The sequence below is a fragment of the Harmonia axyridis genome, chromosome 4 (assembly GCF_914767665.1).
Source record: "Harmonia axyridis chromosome 4, icHarAxyr1.1, whole genome shotgun sequence".
Classification (NCBI taxonomy): domain Eukaryota; kingdom Metazoa; phylum Arthropoda; class Insecta; order Coleoptera; family Coccinellidae; genus Harmonia; species Harmonia axyridis.
This window is the reverse complement of record NC_059504.1, coordinates 41,191,654-41,217,314: the sequence shown is the minus strand read 5'-3', so window position 1 is coordinate 41,217,314 and position 25,661 is coordinate 41,191,654. Positions and strand designations below refer to the sequence as shown.

The 25,661-nt window shown below is 35.0% G+C and overlaps 1 protein-coding gene across 1 annotated transcript in view; it reads right to left on the bottom strand.

Annotated features, from left to right (window-relative positions):
• LOC123677768 (insulin-like growth factor-binding protein complex acid labile subunit) overlaps positions 1–25,661 on the bottom strand; it is a 145,262-nt gene that overhangs the window by 2,867 nt on the left and 116,734 nt on the right. The gene's annotated exons all lie outside the window — the stretch shown is intronic.

The window sequence follows — 25,661 nt, the reverse complement described above, 5'->3', positions numbered from 1 at the left end:
TCAATTGTTGATGGCGAAATATCTGCTCGGTCTCTTTCATTGTTAGGAGAGTAACTTATGTGAGAAATGAATCAGATTATGATCTTCCTATTACATAACGAAGTCAATAGGTTGGACTGTTTCTTGTCCACCCTGAATCTGATGAGAATTAGCAAGTTTCTGCAATAACATAATACCATGAAGTGATCAATCTCTCGTGCTGTGATTCATCGACTGATCTTGAATTTTAGATGATCCTACTGTCACAAAATAATGGCGTCATCGAATTAGTAGTAAGAATCGAGGCACAAGATTGTGTGTTCAATAAGCTTCTTTCCAATTTGAAAACTTTGCCAATGAAAAAATTCAAATTGACCGGGAAGCGCAATTTACTCCTTTTCAAAATTCTTATCTGTTTGAGTTGTTGTCAATTATCAGTTTTTCTACATTTGTTTTTATATAGAAAAGTAAGGGAGATTGGGGAGGTTTGATACAAGGGGAGGTTTGATATACGTTCAAATTTTCCGTCTAGGTTCTTCAGAAAAGGCTTAATCGCGTACAGTGCCTCATTGAGTGTGGAAATAGTATCTGTTGAAATCTAGCAACGATCGCGTCACTAACAAGAGTTTTTAAGCTTAAAGTGTGTTTTCTACATATTCGATATTAGAATTTGCATCACAAACGTAAGGCTTCATCTCTTTATCAACAAAAACTAACGAAATTCATTACGTTATTGTTAATGCGCATTTTATTTAGAACATAGACGCCAGTAGTTCAGATCATCAATCGAATATTTTAATACGTTCACGTTCTAAATTTTGTAAATTTCTCTTCTAGGGAGGTTTGATACAGTAAATCTCACCTCAAAAGGAAAGTTTTCCATTCTCAGTTATGCTTGACGTTCAAGAGAAGTCCTTAAATTTCACTCTGATATAAATGGATTGGTAAAAATTAAACACAAATTTTGTATTGACAATTTTGTAAAAAATGTATCAACACTCCCCAGTCTCCGCTATAATTTTATAGTGAATTTTTTATATTTATATGCCTTACATACAATGAAGTTTGTATTATTATTTATTTATATAATCTAATTGTTGTAAGTTGTACCCCTAAATGAAAAAGTTTGGCTTCCACCACATATTTTTCGAACTAAAAATCATTCACATGTACCTAGGATGAGAAAACCGATAACGAAAATATGTTATTTCGTTTCCTCGGTACCTATTTAACTAGTCAATTCCAGATGGCGCTAGTACAGAAAACTTTTTCACCACTTCTTCCGGAAGTAGCATATAAATTGCGTAATAAATGCACAGTATGGATTTTTCGAGTTTTGCAAAGTCGGCGTTCTTCGAAACCAACGATCTCTAGCCTCCAGTCATCGATATATCTCTGGTGTTTTCTCCGGCGATGTAACAAACAACATAATGCTACCTCTGCGACCTCCGCTTTGTTCCTACGCCGTTCCACGTTTGGCCTTTGAGGAATATAAACACGGCCAGCGCCTTTGTCGACCGACACGGCTAAACGCGCTGCAAACAAAACCGAAAAGAACGAAATTCGATAAAATCGTCGGAAATGTTGGTCCGGTCTCTTGCAAACGAAATTTATTTCGCTCGTTCTTGCCGAGACTCGTGGGTTTTTCGAATGGTACGACTTCATCGGACGATTGGATTTCCTATTTTTCCACTTTTTTCGATTTATTATCGCTGTCGAGTTTTGTTCGATCGGGTACGGGTTTAATCCTGGATAAATAGGAGTTATTTGGAACGTATCATCAGAAATCGTTGCAATTCTACACGAAGATTTATCGTTTCTAGATTAATCGAACTAAAATTCAAAATTATTAGATGTAGATACTTCGTAGCAAAAATATGAGGAAAGCGCGCACTAGATTGAAATAACGAGATGTTGACCACTCTGTATGCCCATTTATCTATACTTAAAATTACTCCACTCAGTGCTACTTGGTTTTTTACAGAATGATTACCTCTGCATATAACTGACCACGGGATCAAAGCTTCCGACTTCCAGATAACATGAATCAATTTTCTTCGAACAACTAATGTTCTCGATGCATCCACATAAAATTGAATAGCTGTAGAATTCGAATTCGTATCAGAACTAACTCAAGAATTATTGAGGAATGAATACAGAGTTTTTTATAATACAGGTGCAGAAGGCATTGCATTGAAAAATGTTAATTTGGCAGAATTAAGATGCATAGATTCTATGCATCTTAGGCAGAATTAACGCTGAATTGACAGATGATAGATGAATCTGTGACAGGATATTTCAAATTACTAACCATAGAGTAATGGTAATAATAATGAAAAAATGGTTTATTCTGTAAGCTACAGGGTATAAACATATAATCACAGAGGCGTGAGCCTGTACGTGACTTAATAATAATAATAATATTTATTTGCTCCATCAAATATCTTACATGGAATGTCAGGATATATATAGACAATAATATATAACACGAGTTAAATGTACACAACAAACACTGTTACAAGTTTAACAAACAATGAAAATAAACATTCAAAAAGTACGATCAAGGAATTCTCGCACAGAGTAAAAACAATTATCCTTCAAAAAAGTTTTCAACGAATGCAAGAACTCTCTCCCTCTCAGATCTTTCAGACAGTCTGGTAACCTATTGTATATCTTGGCACACATATAATTTGTGCTTGATTGGGTTCTCGTGAGACGATGATGTTTAATCAGTAGATGGTCCCTGTGCCTCGTTTCATAACAATGAAAACTTCCGAGAGTTTTAAAGTCCGAATTATTCTCTACCACATATTTCATACATGCGAGGATGTAAGCAGACGGCAGAGTCAGTATTCGCTCCTGTTTAAACAAATGTCTGCAACTTGTTCTGGTTGAGACTCCACACAAAGCGCGAAGAGCCTCTTTCTGTCTCAAAAAAAATCCCATGTGCATCAGAAGAACATCCCCACAGAAGTATACCGTAGGTGGCCACGGATTGAAAGTTGGCAAAATAAGTAATTCTACAGACATCAGCCGAGGAGACTGCTCTCATCCGCCTTATCGTATATATGGCCGTAGACAACCTTCTTGATAATTCAGACATATAGGGTTTCCATGAGAGATTTCTGTCGAATATTATACCCAGTAATTTAATCTGTTCTGCATCGTGATCCCCGTGGCCTCCGAATCTCAGAATCTGGGTTTTATTTATATTTAATTTCAAACCATTTGCAGAAAACCATCCCTGTGCAGCCAGCATAGACATTGAAGACGCATCTCTCAGTAACTCCACAGAATCGGCTCTGTTGAACAAATTCGTATCATCAGCATAGCGTACAGTCGCACTGACAGGGACATTCAGAGGGAGATCGTTCGTGTATATATTAAATAATACTGGTCCCAAAATTGAGCCCTGTGGAACCCCACGCTCTGTAGTATAGGTTGTTTTTTGACCCTTCCAGTCAACAATATTCATTCTTCCCTGAAGGAATGACTGGAAGATAGAGAGTGCCGTGCCACGAATTCCATAATACTTCATCTTGTTCAGTAGGATCTCCCCCACCACACTGTCAAATGCCCTCGAGAGGTCACAACTCAGCACTTCGCATTGATCTTTATCATCTAGGGCCGTTGTTATTGATTCTAATAAGCTAGTCAATGCAGTAGTAGTCGATTTTCCAGAAGAAAAACCATGCTGATCCTCACTTAGGACATTTTTACTCTTTAAAAATGCTATTAGCCTTCTTTTTAGGAGTTCTTCGAGGATTTTCGAGAAGACGGGCAGAATGGAAATGGGCCTGTAGTTGTCCGCATCATCGGCATCTCCTTTTTTGTGGAGTGGTACAACTCTGGCCATTTTTAAATTCTCTGGAAATATTCCCTGTTGCAGACACTGATTGAAAATTTTACTCATAATATCTGCCACATATGGAAAAATCCTTTTTAATAGCAAGGTGTTCATGCCATAAATGTCTTGCGTTAATTTTCCCTTGAGACCTTTCACAATACTCTGGAGTTCAGACACGTCAGTTGGAAAAATGAACATTGAGTGGTCGTTAATCTTCTTTCTCGACATGTAGTTCTTGAATAGAATGGAGTGGTCGGCATCCGATCCATGGAGAATCTGATTTCCACTATCTCCAATATCAGAGAAAGATCCTGCCATATCATCAGAGGACAACTGGGACTGCCCGGCCCCAGTGCCTCTTCTTCCCGTCTCTCGTTTTATAACCTTCCATACAGCTCTCGATTTATTTTCTGCACCACTAATGAATTCGCTGTTATATTTTTGTTTTTGTTTAGTGTAGCTTTCTCTTAGACATTGCTTGAGGTGTTTCAAGAGCTGTCTGGAGCATTCGTCTTTCCTGACCCAGTTGATGGTTTCCGCTGAGTCAATGGCTGATTTCAAGGTTTTACTTTCATTCGACTCCATATATTTCTTTCTATGCGTGTTATTCGAACAGTATTTGATTTCTATCTCAGGAAATGAAACGCTAAAGCACCGTTGAAAGGCCTCATGAAATTTATTGTAACTCCTCTCAGCCTCAGTATCCATCGTATTATCCCACTGAGTCGCCGCAATTTGATTTTCGAACCTTGACATATTTTCGTCATTGATGAGGAATTTTATTTTTTTGACATCGTTCTTCTGAAGTGCAGACGTTATCAGTTTTAATTCCTGGACCCGGTGATCTGATAAATGCACATTCAGTGTTTCGGTACTATAAGAAAATGACTCTGTGTTGAGAAAGATGTTATCTATGCAGGTCTGAGATCTCCTCGTCACGCGACTAGGCTCACTGAACACTGGATTTAGGCCATACGATTCCAACAGGTCAACCAGACTGTCCTTGTCGCTGCTTAGTTTGATAAAGTCAACGTTAAAATCGCCCGTTATTATTATTTCATATAATTTATTACTATTCAACCTGTCTAGTACTTCACCTAGCGCTGTCAAAAATATCTGAACATTTCCTGCTGGAGGTCTATAAACGGATAATAGAACTAATTTTTCATTCGGTATTCTCACTGCCGCCATTTCAATATGATTCTCCACTGACATCTCTCTGACAAAAGGAACTCGGGAAAATTTAATATTATCTCTTAAAATCACAGCGGCTCCACCATAATTTGAATTCCTTCTACAGAAGTAATCTGCCACCACATACTCCTCAAGTCCCAATCGTTGAATAACATCTTCCGAGACCCAGTGTTCTGTTATACAAGCAACCGATATTTTCCTTTGTCTCAATATAGATAAGAACAAGTCAATTTTGTTGCGTATTGATTGTAAGTTAGAGTTTGTTACAATAAAGTATTTCTCACTAGAAATTTCCGATTCTTTCTTGTCTCCGAAAAGGAAATTTGAACTTTCTCACTGTTATGTTCTCTGGCCAGTTTTCGCCTTTATAGATGTCCTCGAGTAAGGAGATATTCGCACCTACCTTGAAAGAAATACTGGAGGCACCTTGTCGAACTGGTAGGGTCTCTACAGTAAAAGGTTGTCCGGGAAATTTTGTTTGAAGATGTTCCATTATTTTCTCTTTCGGCGTTTCGATACTTGCACGACCTACCCATATCCAAGCCTTCTTCTCCATGCCACTGAAAGATGCAGTGGACATTGTACCCTTTACTATTACTTCCTTTCTTGGTCTATTTCCACGTAATGTAGAAAGTGTCGATTGTTTTGGGCGGATGCTAACATCTTTCTGCTTTGCAGAAACCACTGGTGAATTCCGTGATATCAAGGAATTTTCTTTATAATCGACAACCGAACTGCCATCTGAAATTTCTTTAACATTTTCTTCAGTTTCCGTATCTACCACAGATGTAGTTCTCAGGTTTTTATCATTCAACGTTAACAGACAGGAACCATTAGTACGGTTCAAATCCTCCTTCATAGGTGGCACCAAATTCGATGTATTATTTTCAATTTTCTCTAGAAGTGAATTATAATTTTTGAGTAATTTTACTTTATCGTGTAATTCAGTAATCATTTTACTCTTCTCTTCCAGTAACAATTTCAGATAAACCACTTCGTTGTTTTGGCAATTACCTCTGTAATTATTCACTGTATTGAGCTTTTCGTTTTCTGAAGAATTTTCCACTTCATCAACTGTAATACTTTCATGATTTATAGAATTTTCAAAGCATATTTCATTCAGGTTGACTAATCGTGACTTCAGAGATTGAATTTCCTTTTCTTTCTCCTCGAAAACACATATTTTGGAGGTTATGTTGTCACAACAAAATATTTTTTCATTTTCATCCACATACAATCCATTGATTTTAAGAATGCAGCTCGGATGAAAAGAACTTCGACATTTTTCACAGGTCACATAATTTTTCACCTCCTTTACACATCTTTTGCAAACAGATTCTGCAGTGTTGTTTACTCGTGGCGCCATTTTTCATTAGTTCTAAATAAACTTCTAAATAAACAAAATATAATGCAGTAGCCAGTATTCAAATAAATTCACAAATGAACATAGATAGAGGGAGTATATGCAATTTTTACATGTCTCCAACATGGTTAGATTATGTGGTCGGATTATGATTTATTTTCTAATCCACAAATACATACATACATAAATTGAATATTTATTTGAGTGATTCCCCATTAAATATGCAGATTTGAATATTTGGAATCCGATATTTTTCCTAATTGTAAAATTTATAATAAGCAGAATATTTATTATTTTCTGTATCTACCTGCTGGAACCCAAGGTTTGACAACTTTTGCTCTCCTAGTGCCATCAGTTGTTTCACGTCGTTTGGCGCGCTGAAGTTTGTTTTCTGAATTTCTGATACATTTAGGTATTTATCTCAATATATTTTGAGTTAATATGAAACGTTGATTCACTATGGGACCTAAGTAGTGCGTTCTTTGTGGAGAAACTCGCGAATTGAGTGAAATATAACGGGTGTTATGTTTCGACGTATATAACTTTGGTTGGAAATTCAAGTTTCTAGCTCTACTGGAATTTCAGAAAAAAATAAAGACTGAATTTCAGTCTTCACCTTTCAAGGGTGATTTCTTGGAAAGGGGGGGCTCAGAAAAATTTTGTTATAACGGGTGTTTTTTTTCGAGGTATATAACTTTAAGTTGGCATTACTGTTCAAGATGGCGACCGATTTAACAGCTGTCAAGTGGTATATTCTCAGTTTGGTTTCGCAATTCATCATGAATAGACTCACGCCTGAAAAATGCTTGCAAATAGTGCAATTTTATTTCGAAAATAATGGTTCTGTGCGGAATACGTATCGCGCACTACGTCCATTTTATTTTGTTTAGCGATGAAGCGCACTTCTGGTTGAATGGCTACGTCAACAAACAAAACTGCCGCATTTGGAGTGAAGCTAATCCTCAAGTGTATGTCGAAACACTGTTTCATCCAGAAAAACTGACTGCGCTTTATGGGCTGGTGGAATCATTGGTCCGTACTTCTTCAAAAACGATGATGGCCAGAACGTTACAGTCAATGGTGATCGGTATAGAGCCATGATTACTAACTTTTTCATTCCTGAATTGAACAACCATGATGTTCAGGAGCTGTGGTTCCAACAAGACGGCGCAACATGTCACACAGCTCGTGCCACAATCGATTTATTGAAAGACACGTTTGGTGACCGCCTAATTTCACAAATGTTCAGGTTTAACTCTATTGACTCGAAAGCATTACTATTGAAACTGATAATTAAAAAAATAAATCCTTGAACAACTTAGAAATCAATGCCTATGTATTTCTGAACTTTTCCGATATACTTCTTTCCTAGTTCCCTTCTTATCTCAAGTATTCCACACTAATGGAGTCCTGTCAGCGTTCTAGAATTATAACTCACAATTCGAAGTCGTCCATTCTGTTCTTTGAGAACGTTTGCCAGATTAGATAAACAATGGTTGAGAGAGTAAACTCTGCCGCTGCTCACATAAATTCTCCTTAATATGGCGTAAAATGATAGAGAAGAATGGGAAAATATCAATTTTAAACGTTTTCGGTTCTTTAAAAGTGGAAACGTGAAAGGATGGGAATCATAAATTATCAGGTCGGTATCTGTTGGTTACCTCATAATGAAATTATGTTGTATTTAACGAATACTTGAGATAAATTGAGCGAAATGTTAGGTTCCCATGAGAACGATTTATTTTTGAATAAACTTTGAACTGTAAGGGATAATCAATTTACTTTACGTAAAACTTGTAACAATTGTGATTGAATAAGTGTGACTTCTTTTTGTATTTGTTCCAAGGATCAATAAATTAATACTATTTTCCCTATTTCAGTATCGTAACGAGTTCAATAGAGTACTAAAAAGAGTGCTGTAATGGACACATTACAGCATTGTTTTCAGTTTTATTTTTCGTTTTGTGGTTGTCTACGCTAACTTCCGATCCTATCAAGTTTCAATTGTCAATATATGTACTATAATTTGGATATAGTGAAATGATTTGCTACATTATTTGCAATTTCTCTTAATTCTGGGGGTGTTAAATCGATTTCGTCAGACATAATTCACGAATTTAATGCGTGATTATAAATTATTTCAGAATTCGAATCGTAACGATTCAAATTCAAATTCCGTAATCTGTAAATTTTCGTAACAGTCACACCACTGCCAAGATACAATACAAAAGTCACTATGATGTTTGATCTGAATTTTGTATTGACGTTACAGTCAATGGTGATCGGTATAGAGCCGTGATTACTAACTTTTTCATTCCTGAATTGAACAACCATGATGTTCAGGAGCTGTGGTTCCAACAAGACCACGCAACATGTCACACAGCTCGTGCCACAATCGATTTATTGAAAGACACATTTGGTGACCGCCCAATTTCACGTTTTGGACCTGTGAATTGGCCTCCAAGATCTTGTGATTTAACACCGCTAGACTAGTTTCTGTGGGGCTATGTAAAGTCATTGGACTATGCGGATAATCCACAAACCCTTGACCATTTGGAAGACAACATTCGCCGTGTTATTGCTGATATACGGCCACAAATGTTGGAAAAAGTCATCGAAAATTGGACGTCCAGATTGGACTACATCCGTGCCAGCAATGGCGGTCATATGCCAGAAATCATATTTAAAATATAATGCCACAAGATTATCCTGCGGATAAATAAAATTCATGTCAATCGAATAATCCATCGTTGTTTTATTGCAATTTAAAGTTCTATAGCTCTAAAAAAAACACCCTTTATATGCAGGGTAATCCATTCGAAATAACAATAACTTATTATTCGGGAAAGAGGAAGGAAAGATGTGTCAACAATGTAAATACCACCATAATATCGGCATTATCACAAAATCGTTGCACATCGAAATCCATAAAATCGTGCAATTTTCCAACTATTATTCCAAAAAGTACAATCAACACAGCCTCGAAAATATAATTATCAAAAATTGCATTTTTGCCGAAGCGGAAAACTTTCAATAGGGAAAAGTAAAAAAAAATTCTACAGATAATTGAATCGGAACGCCAAACTGAGAGATGATCGTTACCTTAATCGATCTCACGGCTGAGCAACTCCGTGTTTTTCGCGAAAAAAAGAACAATCTCTCTCCCGATTCCATCTCATTCATTTTTCCTTTTCAAAATAGCAGTACATAATGCGGGGTAATTCAGTTTCTTCGGGCCCTGTTTATTGTCGGGATGGCGTAGGAACAGACGCCGGAATAGACGCGGAAGGCCGTGGACGTGACCAGAAAATCGAGCGCCAATATTTATACGCATTATTTTCCAAACAAACATAAATCAAGGGGGCCACTCCAAGCGCCGCTCGTCAGGGGCGGAACTGCCAAACCGGGGAAAATGGCAGACGGCAAATATGTAAACTTTTGCATCAATTTGATTTGTCAGCGTTAAATTGTTTTATGTTTTATTTTGTCCCTATTCTTATGTTAAATATTTGACATAATAACTGTTTCGTGGTCAGTAGATTTATTACTTTCTTCTTTAATTTTTCAAGCTCCGTAATTTGGGAATTAAGAAGTTAAATTTATATTACCTTCGCCGAACTTAGAATATTACTTTTAAGATGGCTGATTGAACAATTTCGTTTAATTTGAATAATCTTTAAATGTTTGTTTTAGAGATGCATTCAAGCCGAATTAGTTTGATTTTACTTACAAACTTGACTTGACTTGAAAATCAAATTTTTTATGTAAAAAAAAGCTCAGGCAGCCCGGAATATTTTTTCATATAGCTCAGGCACCTCGGAATACGTACTAAAAAAAGGTGAGATTTATTTCGAAGATTCTATGAGAAAAAATCTGTGGACGAGGGAAATCAACAAGTAAAAGAAATACAGATTTTTTTGATGTTGCGGCAGCCGATTCCAAAACATTGAAAATTGCAAAGTGCAAATTATGTAAAAATAAATAACAACGGTATAAAATGCCAATAGTGGAACTAGTTATTCAACAATATTTGATGAAGAGCCACGAAAAATTGTACGAAGAAGAACGCTTTCTGGATCAAGTAATATTTGTGGTAGTAGCAATATAAAACGTTGGATCCAAAATTGTCAAAATAGTTTTTGGACGGCAGCTCCTTTGTTCTTGATGTTAAAAATATGCGGTTTCTTTTATTGTAAGTACATGTAAATTTGACACTGGAGCGCCCTGCTAATGACATCAGGGCGCTCTAGTGTCAAATTTCTTGTTCACAGCATTCAGAGATCTACAAAAACTATCTGCTGACCCTCAAACTTTCACGAGCCGCCACTGTGATCAGGGTTCTATCGGTTTTTCTCTATTGCTCGGCGCTGGGAGCAAATGATTGAGAGCTCCTGGTTGGATGGGAGCTGAAAAAAAGGTCTAGAGGATTCTTGATGAGTTATTATTTCCTTATATCGATGGAAATTCGGCAAGGGAGGTTGGTTGTTGACTAAATCGAATCTAGAAAAATGGAGATTGGAGAATAAAATCGATTCGAAAGAAAACCACTTTCTTCGATTATTTGCTATTAATGACATGTTTTATGTCCTCCTGTGAATGGTTCATTTAGCTTACAAATTCTCAGATTCATATCCCGTTGCTATACAGGCTGTTACTCCATTGACGAGATATTCTATTTCGCGAAATTTTCGAATTTCCTCCATTAGAGCTTCATTCTCAAATTGCCTGGAAATATACCAAAAAAATGTGAATGACCAAAAGTTTTTTTTCTATAGAAAAGATTTCTTTACTTTTAGATTGCTTGGAATAAATAAACCCAAGGTTTGTTCGAAGTTTCATATGCTTAAAACTTTACCGTTTTTGAAATATTTCGATTTTTCATGAATTGAAGGATCTTTGGAAAAATACTGAAAACTTCGAAATTAATCAATTTACTTTAATGAGATTTTGAAAGTGAATACTAGAAGAATGGAGGTAAGTACTGTTCGTTTGATAATTACTGAGAACTTTACTGAGTGTAGACGATTCATTTATGACTTATTCAAACGTGAATATTGGGAATATTCAAAATTGCACACCCTATATTTTATTCCATAGAGAATTTTTCGAAGGCAATGAAATTTGCTACCTAATGAAAAAACAAAATACAGGGTATGCCATTTGGAATGAGCCCGATAATAACGTTTGAATGAGTGATCATTCTCTCATTTTGAACACCTAGTAGAGTTCTCAATTATTATAAAAAAAAACAGTACTTAACAGACATTCTTTCATGATGCACTTTCGAATACCCATTCAATTGATTTCGAAGTTATGAGGTATTTCGGAACACCCTTCAAATGATGAAAAAAATCTAAATATCTCAAAAACGGTAAGTTTTAAGCATATGACTCGCTCTGCTCGCCGAAGGGGCTCCGCCCCTTGGACCCCGTCACTATGCCGGTAGATCCTTCATTGGGTATCCCTCTAGAAAATAAAAGATTTTTTTCGGAAACCTTGTATCGTTAGCTGATTTTAGACGATTCACTCGGTATCCTATGCTGATTCTAGGGTAGAATTCTATATGACTTCTTTCCTAGAACATACCGTTTCGGCCTTGCTCACATGAAAATATTTGATGCAAATAACTTTCCATGACGACAAATCAAGGGCGGTCCTAGCCTTAAATTTTGAGGGGGTTCGCCGTTATGTGCTTCGAGTATTTCTATGGGACCAAATCCCAGATTATACCGATATCAAGCCTTACCTCTCAAAAATATTTATATTTAGATATTCATATGAATATTTATATAAGGTGTACAACTTTGCGTCCGCCTTTTGCAATAGATGGCTGTAACGGTAAGTGGTAGTAGAAATAAATATATCGTAGATGTCATACAATAAGTTTAGGTATTTGTGAACATAACGCCATTGACATGTTAGTCGATTTGTGTCTGCATCATAAAGTTATTCACGATTAACCATGTTAGCTTACGAGCCAAATTCTCGTCATTTGCGGGAGGTTTCAATTTTCCATTAAAATATGAAAAAATCCGCGGCTGAGGTTCATCGAATGCTTTCAAATACCTATAGTGAGAACGATATTGGTGGAAGAACGTACCAACGATATTGTTTATGTCTAGGTTTAGTTATTTTCTGGTACATCTGTAAAATGGCTTGTTCCGTTTGATTAAATAAATAAAGATATAGATGAGTGGTTTCAACGCTTCAAGAATGGTGATTTTGATGTCGAAGACCAGCATCGCGGTGGAAGAGAGAAGTTTTTTGAAGATGCAGAATTGGAGGCAATAATTGATCAAGACTCATGTCAAACGCAACAATAATTGTAGGATCAATAGGAGTGACACTAAAAGCCATTTCAAAACGCCTGAAAGTCATAGGAATGACTCAGAAACAAGGAAATTGGGTGCGGTACGAGTTGAAGCCGCGAGGTGTTTGAACGACGTTTATTTACTTGTGAACAGCTGCTTGCAAGAAAAAGACGGAAGGGGTTTCTGCATCGGATTGGGACTGGAGACGAAAAATGGGTTCATTACGATAATCCCAAGCGCATAAAATCATGAGGATATCCTGACAATGCTTCCACATCGACGGCCAAACCGAATATTCACGGTTCTAAGGTCATGCTCAGTATTTGGTGGGACCAGCTCGGCGTAGTGTATTCTGACTGAAAGAATCACAGGCGATCGTTATCGAACGCAATTAATGCGTTTGTACCGAGCATTGAAAAACAAACCGTCGCAATACAACAAGAGAGAAGATGAATTGATTTTACTGCATGACAATGCTCGACCCCATGTTGCGAAAGTAGTCAAGATATACTTGGAAACGTTAAAATGGGAATTCCTACCCCACAACCCTACCCGACGTATTCTCCAGACGTTGCTCCCACGGAATATCACTTGTTTCAATTAATAGCACATGGCCAGGCTGACCAACACTTCCGATCTTATGAAGAAGTAAAAACTTGAGAATCGATTCGTGGATCGCTTCAAAAGATGACCAGTTTTTTCAATTCGTACGCTGTCCGAAAGATGGGAGAAAGTAGTGACCAGCGATGGGCAATACTTTGAATTATAAATGTATGACCAGTTTTTTATAATAAAGCCTCGAATTTCGCAAAAAAAGTTGTACCCTTATGTATTTGTTGTATTATAATGCCATTATTTACTTATCAGGGTTTTAACCATTCAGGTAGAAATTTAAAAAAAATTAGATTGTTTAATATGAAAAAAAGAAGACAATTGGCAACTACACAACAAAATCTAATTTGGTCTTTAAAACTTTGAACCCTTTGAAAACCTTGTAATCACAGCGTCCTCGTCAACATCAATGTCCCTATAAATGTTCAGGAGGACAAAATACTCCATAAAAATGGAAGCAAACTACTAAATATGTCGTTTTCCACTGAATCTTGTCATCTGAATGTTATTATTATCCTCTATGATAGAAAAACTTTATTCAAATCAACAGAATTTTCTCACACCAAAATATCACAGCGATATATATCGATATTTTACTCTTACATATTTCGATACATTTCGATAGTGTCAGAAATTATCGATACAATATACAGGGTCTTTCACGAGGAACCTCACCCATATTTATACGGGAAACTACTGAACGTATTTTCATGAAATTCAGCACTTATAAGTATTTAACGATGCTGATGAAATCTAAAATATTTTCAAGGCATGAACACCTCCGGTTTTTCCGGAAATGACGTCAACTTCCGTTTTTCAAATTAGAACACAATTTTTTTATTGCAGAAATAGATTCCTTAGAAAATTTCAAGTTATTTTGATGTAACATTTTTCAGTTTTGGTTGGAAAATTCTCTTTGAGCGGGAAAATTCGAAAAAAAAATCGAAAATAGAGCTCCGCTGAAACAAGAATAACTTCGAGGTTTTTGGATGGAAAATTTTCATTTTTGGGATTTCTCAAGATGTAAGATTGATGTATCCACTTCAAAAATCGAAATCGCGATTTATGATACAGGGGGTGAAAAAATCGCTTTCAAAGTTAGGGATGACAAAATCGTGAAAAATAAATTTTTTCAAAGTAGAACCCCATTTTTTTATGGCAGATATTGAATCTACGTTAAAAAATAATGTGAGTGTATGCATCACACCTTTGCCCTAAAGTGGATATTTTCTGAGTTATTCACAAAAAACTGTTTTTCGTCTTAAATTTTCAGCTATTTCTTTTCCCTTCACGCCAAAAAGATGAAATTTTCAGGAACTGTTACTTAAACCATGTTTTAGATTTTACTACCCTAATATGCAAGAGAAAAAAGTTACAGGTTGTTCCTAAATAGATGGCGAATTTTGATTCGAATTTGTATCGGAAACCTCTTTATTTCAACTAATCGGCCATCGGTTTTCTCTCCAGTGATAAATAAATAATTCCTTATGAACCATATGCAAAAACTTACCATGTTTTACATTCTTTTTTTTTAATAATAGTATCATTAATTACATCTGCCAAATTCCTCTTTATTCAGTAGCATTTTGTGTTTACTATTAATTTGGTGATAATTCGTATTAAGTTATAAAATCAATCACTATGCCTAATGTTACCAATGAAGATTATTTAAATCTCATTCTACTTCATGGAGAATGTAATAAAGTTGTAGATAGAACGATTCGACTGTTCATTGAGAGGTTTCCTGACCGACCCAGACCAACGAGAGATACCATTAACAGAACCATGACAAACTTGAGAAATTCTCTAGTTATAACTGCGAGAGTTTGCCCTGGTTCTCCTAATAGTAACTTGAAGTCGGTTTCAAGAAGGGGTGAAAAATCTACAGCATGGTTCAGATAACAGTTCCTGAAAATTTCATCTTTTTGGCGTGAAGGGAAAAGAAATAGCTGAAAATTCAAGACGAAAAACAGTTTTTTGTGAATAACTCAGAAAATATCCATTTTAGGGCAAGGGTGTGATGCATACACTCACATTATTTTTTAACGTAGATTCAATATCGGCCATAAAAAAATGGGGTTCTAATTTGAAAAAATTGATTTTTCACGATTTTGTCATCCCTAACTTTGAAAGCGATTTTTTCATCCCTGTATCATGAATCGCGATTTCGATTTTTAAAGTGGATACATCAATCTTACATCCTGAAAAATCCCAAAAATGAAAATTTTCCATCCAAAAACCTCGAAGTTATTCTTGTTTCAGCGGAGCTCTATTTTCGATTTTTTTTTCGAATTTTCCCGCTCAGAGAGAATTTTCCAACCAAAACTGAAAAATGTTACATCAAAATAACTTGAAATTTTCTAAGGAATCTATTTCTGCAATAAAAAAATTGTGTTCTAATTTGAAAAACGGAAGTTGACGTCATTTCCGGAAAAACCGGAGGTGCTCATGCCTTGAAAATATTTTAGATTTCATCAGCATCGTGAAATACTTATAAGTGCTGAATTTCATGAAAATACGTTCAGTAGTTTCCCGTATAAATATGAGTGAGGTTCCTCGTGAAAGACCCTGTATAGATATCGATAGTTTTCTGACCTTTGCCCATCCCTAGTGTGGATTTGCCGAACGCAGTCATAACCATAAACAAAGATTTCTCTATGATCATAATGTCAGTCATACGCATGTCTTAAAAATTTGTTGAAATATAAATCGTATATTGTATTCTTTAATAATGAATAAAAAATAACCGATATCAACCAAATTCTCAGATCTCATTTTTCCAGAAATGGCAATTTCTTTCTTTGAAGAATTTGGGAGAAATGAATAATCAAAATGTGAGCGTCAGTCAAGAAAGTTATTCATGCTTATAGGTTTGTAAAAAATTTTTAGAGAATATTGAATAATAATATAATCCCAACATTAAGATTTTAAATTAGCACTTTTCTTCTTTATAGAGACATGTATGATGCATAAGTCCAAATTTAATTGATGATTGGGTGGGAAAAATTGACAAAAAAAGTTTATGTTTGTTAATTAAGTTGTAATCCTTTTTATGGTCCTTTTTTTGTTTATTTAATAGTTACAATAGACAATTATTAGCATATTTTTCTCTGAATTTCAACTTTGAAAGAAAATTTGTCGTTTTATGTCTTGCCGATGAAAATATTGATATTCTTGTAAGTCAATTCAAAATGAATAATAGATATATTTTAAGGGCTATCATTCCATTGGATATTTACTTGTGAGCCCTAAAATGAAGTTACATTCATTCAATTGACTCATTAATAGAAATATTACCTGAAATAAAGAAATTGCATTCAATGTTTATTTTCAGTTTTGACAAATATTGAATTTACATAATCGTTCGATAAGATCTATGAAAAGACCTACAGTGAGATTTTTGTTTTAGGAATATTCAGTATAGCTGTAATAAACAAACTGAAAAGAGGCAGAATGAATAATAGATCTACCTTTCGGATACCCATATCTGAGAAATCAGGTTATAAGAAGTCCCTCATTTCCAAGGTTTATCAATACATTTTTCAGTTGAGCAGCAAATTATTCTTCTATTCCATATTTTGTGAAGAAATACAATATAATTGCAACAATTTGAAGGACCTATTGGAAATTCCTGACGAACTGAGGAGTTTTTTAGTATCTGAAGATTGTATTGATGATATGTTATAGAACGAGACTTGTGGCTCTGGGTTTTACTCAGAAGTGAATTAAACAGGGCAATTTATGTCCTATATAGTAAATAAAATTTTGATAGATATAAGTTTCAAAAGATCAACAATTGATCATAGTATTTACATAAATCAAAAAATAATTGGCTTACTATTGTTGCATTGTACGTGGATGACTTTTTGTTTCAACTAATGTTAATTCTGAATTAATTTTCTGATAGAAAATTTTATGATTAAGAAATTAGGGGAAGCTAAAAAATGATTAGGGATGAATATTACTAGAAATTATGGAAAAGGTAGTAAAGTTATCGATTATATTCTTCAAATATGTATTGCAATAATTCAACATGTCTGATTGTGAACATGTGAAAACTAAATTGAATTTTGATTCAACAAAAGAGAGTTGTAATGATGAACCATATAAGAAATTAATAGGTTTATTAACATCTTTAGCAGTATTAACTAGTCCTGATATAGCATACTCTGTTAATTTCTTGAGTCAATTTAATAATTATCTCATTGTTGAACACTGGAAAAATGCAAAACTCATTTCAAGATACAAAGATCATTGTTCAATTTTTACTTCAGTCAAAAGGAACTGAGTATTTGAAATCGGTACTAAAATTGTATCGACCAATACTATTGACCCATATTAGTGGGTTTGACTTGATTTTTTCAAATGTTAACTTTGGATCTGAATCAATGAAAAATTTAATTTTTACCAAAATGAAAAGCAATGAATAAATCAGTAGGATAGCATTTTTGAAATGGCCATATAGCACCTATTCCTATAACGATTAAAAGATTGGAAACTTTAGTGAACAAATAGGTAGGTATCTACATTTGTATACAAATTTGATCATTCATGACATGGAAATTTTCAATAATTAGTTGCTTTTTAAAGTATTTTATACCTTCATTGAATTGCTGCAAAATTGATACCAATTTCGAAAGTGACTGCCATGTTAAAATTCTTCATATACTGAATGATCCTTCAAAATTTATTTCTGTCGTAACATTTTGACTAGTATTTCAACTGATATATTCCATACGTTATTGAAATCAATATCTTCAAAGTACTATTCAAAAGACTTGATAATGGAATTTAGAAGAATATGTCTTTCTCAATTTCATAGTCATATATGATATGATGCATAAGTCCAAATTTAATTAATTCACATCTAAAGTGAATGTTATTTTTAGAAATATTCAGTATAGCTATAATAAACCAACTAAAAAGAGACATAATGAATAGACATGCCTTTCAAATACCCATGGCCTATGTTACCTCATAAGCAATTACCTATAATATCTTATCTTGGTAAAACCTTTTTGAGAAATCAGGTTATAAGTTTGAGAGTCTCTAATTTCCAAGGTTTATTAATACATGTTTCAGTTGAGCGGAAAATAATATAACAGGGTATATATAGTTGAAATTATTAGTATGAAAGATTTGACTTATTCATTATAAATTCAACAGCACTGCACTCAAATTCTTCAAAAACGGAGTGGTCACTTATATTGTTGCACTCCTCTGTCGTAAAAGTGTATATTTTAGATATTCAAAAAACACATGGAAACTTTCGACTGTTATCTGACTAACTTGGCTCTTTTTTTCCAGTAATAAAGCCAATTGTGAATTATCTATAAGGAGTTTTTCTATCTGTTTAATACTGTTTCATAGTAGCATAACTTTTACTCCAATCCAAGACTGAATTGATGAATGAAGCTTCTGTTCTCTTTGGTAGTTCCATCTTCTGTCGCAATAAATTCAAATTCTCACGAAAGGGAATGTAGTTTTATAGTTTGTGGAAAATAAACGAAAAATTCCTGAAATAAAGTAACATTCATCCAAATAATACAAACCCTTCAAACGAACCTGAGTTGAGGAAAATGCATTCGATGATGATATCAATGTTCATTTCCAAATTTTGACAAATATCTATCGAATTTTCGATTCGCCGAAGACTTTGCATTTTATCTGTCGGCATTTATTTAAATATTGAATAACAATTTTAGAAACTGCAAACTTTTTCAAGAACTTTCGTATATCGAAATGGAATATTTATTATTAACATGACACTGACAGTCAAATTGTCCACAGATACCACAGAAATATGGGACTTGAAATGTCAAAATGATCCGAAACACCCCGTATACTCGAAAACCGCGAGGAGAATCGAAGGTTTGGGATTTTTCCCGGGATCTCCAGACGATTTTGAGGGGGGTCTTATTCTTGTCATTTTTGCTCTAGATGGTCCCGTTTGGGCTGTGATTTTACGTTTAGAGTTTGACGTATATGTGCAAGCGGTTTTATATATACTTAGATACTTTGAACATACTTGGGTTCTTTCATTCCAGGCAATCTGAAAATTGAATAGGGTGTTCCATAAGAAAACAGATGTTTGGTCATATAAACTTTTTTGGTACACCCTGTGTATTTTCACACAATTTGAAAATGTACTTCTAATGAAGCGTAATGATGCTTTGTTGAAAAAAAAACGAAATCTTCCGTAAAAAAGTGTCACGTCAATGGTGAAACACTCTGTATATTCCATAAAATCGTAATGAGCTGGTTACTGTTTCATGAAAGTTAAAGGTAAACAAACAAATCAATGACCTATCAATTCACCAACTAGAGTGGAACGCGGAAATTAAAAACGACCAATAAAACGAACTAGGTCAACATTCAATTGATGAAGAACGAAGAAATCAAAACATTATTGTTTTATTCACGATCGAATATTAATCGAACCAGTTGCTGAAATCGGATGGAATGAACATGGCATTGTTCCAGCCTCCGTAACTAATCTCCAATAAAAAGAGTCGCCTTGGTACACTGGCATCTAATTGAACAGCCCGTATGGACAATTAGAATCGTTAAATCTCCAGGAACTGGTAGTTAATTGTGCGGCCAACAACACTCAACAGACCCTGTCTTCGGTCGCCATGACCGTGGCTAAACGAGGATTGAAATTCACTGCATGTCTTCCCCTGTAAATTCCTCATACTTGTACGTGAGTGCCTCCTCTACACGTAAGTTCTTTACGGTTAAGATGCACCGGCTCACGAAATGAAGTTTTATGAAATACGATTATTGTATTTTTTTTCGTCTGACAGTTGATTAAATTCTCACGGTGACTCACGTGACTGGATGACAACGGGGATTTGGTTGCGGGTTTGGGATGCATTATTTTTGGCAGGGCTCTGATGTCTATGCCATACTCATATAAATTATAGTAGATTCGAGCGTGAGTTTTCATCGAGTTGTTATTTTTGGTAATTTCAGCAATGAAGCTGATTATAAAAAAAATCATGTGCACATTAGTTAACAACGCTAAAGGTTACTAAAATCATAGTAAATTCTTGGAGAGTAGATGATAATTCTACAGGGTGTGTCAAAAACGTGTACCAAGCTTTCTGGTGTTGATAATACATGGAAAAATAAGTATAGTTTGTTGTATAAACTTATGGCCCAAAATAAGGGATTCATCAAGCCCAATAGCTTGACATTTTAACCAACTACTCGACTTTAAAATCAAGCTCGTTAAAAATTACATACTAGAACTTGACTTTAGATATTTATTGCTCGACTTGATATCAAGCTACTTGATATTACTTGAGCTTGATATGCAAGCCTCGCACGGCATATATTTCTGCAATCTCGTGCGCGCTTAGACTAAATAGACGATTCCTCGAGCGCCTAGAGACTGAAGCATTCGCCTTTGTGACTTCATTAGTAGTTTTCTCATATTTCTATGAAATCTATTGGTTGATTTTGGTAGTTTCAGAAATATCTTTGCAAACTTAGCTAAAATAGCCAAGGATTTATCATCAACGCCAGAATGTTCAGCTCCTGTTGAAAGACAATTTTCCAGATCTGCTCTTACAGTTACAAAAACCCGCAATAGGTTAGGCGACAAATCTATGAAATGCCTTATGTGTCTTAGATCCTGGATGGAAAATTATGAAATCAAACAATGCCTGGAGGGTTCTCAATTATGAGAAACTTTATTTTTTCATAATTTTTCTATTTTATTTTGATTTATAGTGATTTATGTTTCTATTTCAAAAAAAGTGACATTTTCGGTTCTATATAGAATAACTTTAATAAATAAAAGTGTTTTTTGCAAGGTTCCTCCTCATTTCATCATTTTTTATTGATATGACAATACAAAATTAACTGCTAAAAGTCAAGTAGCTTAATATGATTCAAGTACTTGATAAATGAATACTTGACTTGACTTGAGATTAAAAAACTACTACTTGACTTGAGCTTGACTGGAAATCAAGTCAAGCTCAAGCCAAGTAGCTTGAAAATCAAGCCAAGCCGTGAATCCCTACCCAAAATGCCTATTAGGGGAGATAAATCCTTCCAAAGATGACAAAATTGAAAAAATTTACCCGCATAACTTCTATTAATGCAATTCTTCGCAATTCTTGAGAGAAAATGAAATGAAAAAATGTGAGTTTTCAATGAGCAAGTTTGAGATTGAATAACTGCTATTTCCTTAGTAAGGCACCGGTCGACTCTTTCCTGTTTTAAAAACAAATTACCACAAAAAAGAAAACTGGATAGAATTTGTGACAAGTACTGAAATAGATCACTGAAAATGGGTTGAAAAAAATGTTTCGACGGTTAGAAATAATACGATATAACCAGTTTTGGATTATTTCAGTTGGATTGTCATTCATTATGCCGAGATATATTATATTTATAACACATGAAAAGAAATATCGCCCCACTAGCACACATTTTTGAAATCTTCTAGAATTTTCGTTTCTGCAATTTTTACGAGGTGAATATTCAGCGGAGTCAGTACCAAGATGTGGGATCGGTTTTCGGAAGAGTTTTCTTAAGGAATACCTCAAAGAAACAAAGAAGTTCTGAATACTGCTGACCGTAAACAGTGGAATTTCAGGTTGAAAGTTCAAAATTTAACACCTAGGTCTATTACTGAATTCATCGATAATCTTTTAGCACAGAGCAACGCGCAAAAATCGCCAGGAAAACAATAAACCTTTGTGTAAAATTCCCAGCGCTATTCCATTCATAATTCGACAAAAATCGCGGAACCCTGCGAATGATTGCCAGGATTGACGCCGAAGACCGGACGGCGTCACATTAAAACGAATCAGGGCCAAAAAACGAACGGGAAAAACAAAAGGCGATTTAATGAAGTATCGATTTGCGGCCAGAACGGACGTCGAATATCCCATGAGGACACCTCTATTATTCATCTGCCACGAAAGATATGGATCAGCGAAATCGTTTCAATTTATAATTCAATAAATAAGAATTTAATGTCTTTTTATTGTACTCGAAAGCGTCAATAACGGATACGACGGTATATACAAAGAGGCATTTTTAATAATTCCGTGAATTTTACCACCAGCGCCATGCAAACGGTAAATGGGGGAGTTACAACAGGGTTGTAGTAGGGATGCGTGAGTATGAACACAGACCTGTTTGGACAAGCTTTGTTATACGAAATTTGATTTGCTTTTGGACAATGGGTTTTCGATGTCCGGCCATTCATAGCATGGCTGTTTACATACAGCAGCTTCCATCAACCTCTAAAAAATACTCATATCAACCTTCCTCTCAATGTCGACCATACATGTCGTAGGGTAGGTATAGCTTGTGAATGGGAACAAAATCGTTGACAATGTGGAAACTTGATTGTATTCGAGGGAGTTTCATTGCACCACGACCTCATGCATGGTCTACTGTGTCCCCTCGTCATATCTGTTCTAGCTATTAGTCTTCGTAGTCTACAGCTTTTCCTCCAGTTCCAGAGTTTTATTGAACTCCAGTATATCTGGGATGGCTTCAAAGAGATTACTTTTTCACTTCAACAAGTCTCTTGATCAAAGCATTTTTTGCGTTGGCTAGAGATGGCGAAGCATTTGGTCACCAGATGATCCGGAGTTTCTTCCTTCTCCCTGCAGATTCTGCACTCGTCGTTCTTTGTAAGACTCGTTTCCATGAGCTGCTTCCTGGGGCTGCAATAAGGTATTCTAGGCTCGATTTGGACTTGACTTGAAATCAAGTCGTTCTTTGCTAGACTCGTTCTCATGAGCTGCTTCCTGAGGCTGCAATTAGAGATTCTTGGCTTGACTTGATATTCAATTCTTGGGCTTGACTTGAAATCAACTCAAGTTCAAATTAAGTAGTAGTTCTTCAATGTCAAGTCAAGTATTTATTCATTAAGTACTTGACATAACATTGAAAAACTACTAGGTATTTGACTTGAACTTGAGTTGACTTCAAGTCAAGTAGCTTGAATATCAAGTTAAGCCGTGAATCCCTAGCTACAATGCCCCGTAAGGAATCCAGTCAGGAGATGTAGCATATTCTGCTGAGATCCAGATGCTTCTTGGATCTTGCAGTATCAAAGTTTCGAAGAACCTTTTTGAAATGGTCCTACCCAGTAAGACTCCGCCAGAGTGTTTCTGTTTTGGTTTTTTTCCCTCCTGAAATTCTTTCTTGTAGGTGCATTTACCTATCCTATATCACAGAAATATTCTGGGATTTGGAAACTTAAAGTTATAAGAAATCTATTGTAATGGATGTCCTCATCTTTGGAAGCTGTTTTATCGATTATAAAGATTGGCAATAACAAAATCAACTAACAGAAAATAAAGGAGAAGTTGCGAGTAGTAAAATCATGTGAAATATGATAAATATTTTTGGAGATATAATAAATATTTTTGAGATATGATAGATAAAAATCCTCAAAATCCTAAACAACTGAAAGTAACAAAAACAAGACAAGTTTTTCGATTTGAGCCATTGGAAATTGATTTCCAGCATTTTTATTTCTGCAGGAATAAAAATTTACACATTTTTAATGGCCTGTTATCTAGGCAGCTGTCTCTTTTGAAGCTGTCATTTTTTGACATCTGATAAGTGAAGGCACTTCTAAAAATGTTTATAAAAAGTTATAAACATCAACAAAGCATTGAAATTGTCAAAATTCACTACAAAAATGGTGAAAATTTTACACCCACAGTTCGTAAAATTAAAGCACTTTTGGGTCGTCGTAAAGCACCTACTTGGAAGGCAATAGTGGAAATGGTGAATATTGAACAAAACTAAATATTATGATATCCATCAAATCAGATGAAAAAACTCATTATCACGAATATTTGAAATATGGATTTCTAAGATGAACGTCAAACCGAAGTAAAACAGCCTTCAAGTCATTAAAACCATCCCCTAATGTAACGTTTGTTGTGTATATCGGATTTCGATACCGTTATGACACCATCCCAATCAGCAGGGCATAACACTTGAACCCGAATTCGAACCAAAACAACCCTAGTTGGAGGGAATGTTAACCGATAAAGCTACCAATGATGATATTTTAGTTACATGTTCGGTTGTACGGTTTCGTTTATTTTCCCACCCTGAAAATACAAATAAACGTTGGTATCAGTTCCTACTACGCCCACTGTATGACACTGAATGAAAAACACCGACTCGTTTAACGCTGTATATTGACTTTTCCCTTTTCATGAAACAATATAAAAGTTATGCCCTCGGGACGTACGCCCGTACAACCTGACATTTCGTGTTGATTTTGTCAAGCGGCGTTTTTAATAAAATGGCAGGAGTTTCGCTCTATTTTCGATCTAATGGTACAAGGATGTAATTCCCGAAGGAAGGTGTTTCGCTTGATTGATTCAGGTTCTTACTGAACTTGAGTTACGCCAAGTTTGTAGAGGGTACTCAACTCACTATACGAGAATGAATGATATTTGAGGATTTCTGAACTCTTGGAAAGTAACGTTTTTATAGATCTTTATTTCTTTTTTACAACCACATCGGTCAAACTAAAGAGTCTCTATAAATGACTGTAACATCATAATTGCCTTTGAAATATTTTTATTTCGCCGCTTAATTGAACCTCTAAAGGCATGAAGCGATAATACAAGTGCAAAGGGCGATAATATTCTTTCAAAAGTCTAAAATTCTCACTTCGGAGTGGCGAGTGTTAGAATGAGCTTTCTGTACGAGTATTATACATAACTTTCTGAAATTCACTATATTTTTATTGAAATTAATGGAATATTTTTATTAATATCTTTCAGAGACTTCTGCATTGGAAAATGTTGATTGTCAGAACTGTGAAGGAGTGTTAGAATGAGGTTTCTGTACGAGTAGTATACATTACTTTCTCAAATTCACTGAATTTTTATTGAAATTAATGGAATATTTTCATGAATATTGTTCAGAGTGCATTGGAAAATTTTGATTGGCAGAATTGTGAACGAGTGTTAGAATGAGCTTTCTGTACGAGTATTGAACATTACTTTCTGAAATTCACTGAATTTTTATTAAAATAATGGAAAATTTTTATAAATATCGTTCAGAGACTATTTCGTTGGAAAATGTTGATTTGCAGAACTGTGAACTAGTGTTAGAATGAGGCCTCTGTACGAGTAGTTTACATTATTTTCTCAAATTCACTGAATTTTTATTGAAATTAATGGAATATTTTTATTAATATCTTTCAGAGACTGCTTCATTGGAAAATGTTGATTGGCAGAACTGTGAACGAGTGTTGGAATGAGCTTTCTGTACGAGTATTAAACATTATTTTCTGAAATTCACTGAATTTTTATTGAAATTAATGATATATTTTTAGAAATATTGTTAAGAG